The sequence below is a fragment of the Solanum stenotomum genome, chromosome 2, assembly GCF_019186545.1.
Source record: "Solanum stenotomum isolate F172 chromosome 2, ASM1918654v1, whole genome shotgun sequence".
In the NCBI taxonomy this organism is placed as follows: domain Eukaryota; kingdom Viridiplantae; phylum Streptophyta; class Magnoliopsida; order Solanales; family Solanaceae; genus Solanum; species Solanum stenotomum.
In genome coordinates, this window is record NC_064283.1 from 14922938 (window position 1) to 14925338 (window position 2401).

The window sequence follows — 2401 nt, forward strand, 5'->3', positions numbered from 1 at the left end:
ATGGAGAGGTTGATAGGTTCAAAGCTAGGCTTGTGGCTAAGGGGTACAGTCAGACTGAGGGAATTGATTATCAGGAGACATTTTCACCAGTTGTGAAAATGGTCACAGTAAGATCTATTATTGCCATTGCAGTTGCTGAAAATTGGCAAATATTTCAAATGGATGTTTTCAATGCCTTCTTGCAAGGAGATTTATTTGAAGAAGTTTATATGGAGTTGCCTAAAGGTTTCACAAGTCAAGGGGAACATATGGTTTGTAGGCTTATGAAATCATTATATGGTCTTAAACAAGCATCAAGGCAATGGAATGCAAAACTTACAGATGCTATGTTGGCATCAGGATATACACAAAGTCATTTAGACTATGCTTTATTCACAAAGAGGAAAGGATCAACACTAGTGATAGTATTAGTGCATGTGGATGACCTGTTGATTACAGGAAATTAATCTACATTGATACAAGAGACCAAACAGGTCTTGCATCATCATTTTAAAATCAAAGATTTAGGGGAGTTGAGGTAATTTCTGGGAATTGAGTTTTGTAGATCAGACCAAGGAATCATTATGAACCAGAGGAAATATGCATTGGAGTTGATATCAGATGTTGGACTGTCAGGATGTAGACCATCATCAACTCCTTTGGAGTGTAACATGAAAATAATAAGTGCTGATTTTAGGCAGGATGCTGAACTATTTACTGATGTGAATAAATATCAGAGATTAATTGGAAAGTTATTGTATCTTACAAATACCAGGCCTGATATTGCTTTCTCTGTTCAATGTTTAAGTCAATTAATGCAAAAGCCCACAATGTCTCATTGGAATGCACCATTAAAAGTAGTCATGTACATCAAAACAATACCAGGTCTGGGCATATTCATGAGTGCTCATAAACAAACACAGTTTACTGAATTCTGTGATGCAGATTGGGCTGCATGTCTCAATCGCAGAAGGTCAGTGACTGATTATTTACTGAAGTATGGCAAATCTTTAATCGCGTGGAAGTCCAAGAAGCAGAATACAGTCTCCAGAAGTTCTGCAAAAGCAGATTATAGAAGTCTGGCTGCATTGATAGCTGAGATAGTTTAGGTAACAAATTTATTCAAGGAACTAAAGATGGATGTACAGGAACCAACTATAATACATTGTGACAGCAAAGCAGCTATGCAAATAGCAGCAAATCCTGTGTTTCATGAGAGAACGAAACATATCGAAATTGATTGTCATTTCATACGAGAAAGGATGCAGCAAGGCCTAATAAAGACAAGTTATATCAACACCAAGGTGCAATAGGCTGATTTGTTGACAAAGGCATTAGGGAGGACTCAACATGATTTTTTGTTGGCCAAGCTAGGAGTATTGAATGTTTTCAATACATCCAGCTTGAGGGGGAATATTGAAGATATCATAGAAGAAGTTAGTTAAGTGATTAATTAAATATGATAAGAGTATAATTAGTTAGTTTGTTAATACTATTAGAAAGGTAGTTAGAAGAGACTAGAAGGTAGTTACTGCCAGGTGTATAAATAGAGGTCTAATCCTCATTGTATTTTTACTCTCTCTCGAGATAATCAATATAAGAAATTTCCCAAATCTCTCTAAATTTGAACAATTCTCCTCCTCATTATAAACTTTTTTATTTTTTTTTCTCTTTTATTAACTTCTTATCTTTCCACTTTTAATTTTATTAAAAAAAACACGTGTGTTTTATTTTAAAATAATATTTTAAAAAGTGTACTTTTATTTTAATGTTTTATTTGATTATTTTTTCCACTTATTTTGTTATTCGTTCAAAGTTAATTTATTTTAAATACAAGACATTTAGAATTAAATTTGAAATCAAATAAAAAGAAATACAAAGAAAGAAAAGAAATAAATAAAATTAAGAGGAAAAAAAAAAGTGAAAAGAAAAAGAATGAATGAAGTTTAATAAAGCTCACCACGGGTGTTTGATTTTTTTAAAAAAATGAATGAAGTTTAAATTCAATCTTATCCCAGAATATTTGACTTACCTATTATTCATGTCTCTTTAGGATAGATTCAAATTCAATCTCATCTCATTAAATTAAGTATAAAAATTAACTTTTTACCATTTTCTAACATATGTTAATCCATCAAAATTCATTATCTTCCTAATAGAATATTTCAAATATTATATTTGGTAAAAGAAATTATAAAAACATCTATTTAAAAAGGTTTCCCTCAAGTAAGTGGCATAGAAAATTAAAATAAATAAAGCTTCTTTCTTATTAATTTGCTCTAAAAAAATTTAGCAATGGCTTCCCCAAAGTTCTTGTCGATGTCCTTTTTACATTTCCTCTTGTTTCTTGCTATTTGTTTAACAGTCTTCATAATCGTTCTTATGGTGCTTTCAGTCCTTAGCGAGATGAAGAAAGGAAACA

General features: G+C 31.7%; 1 protein-coding gene across 1 annotated transcript in view; it reads left to right on the top strand.

Annotated features, from left to right (window-relative positions):
- The window catches only part of LOC125855112 (probable inactive ATP-dependent zinc metalloprotease FTSHI 4, chloroplastic), a 460535-nt gene extending 459841 nt beyond the window's left edge, over positions 1 to 694 (top strand). The window contains exon 17 of the mRNA XM_049534788.1: positions 677 to 694. The gene's annotated coding sequence lies outside the window, so the exon portion shown is untranslated. The remainder of the gene's footprint in view (positions 1 to 676) is intronic.
- The last annotated feature ends 1707 nt before the right edge of the window (positions 695 to 2401 follow it).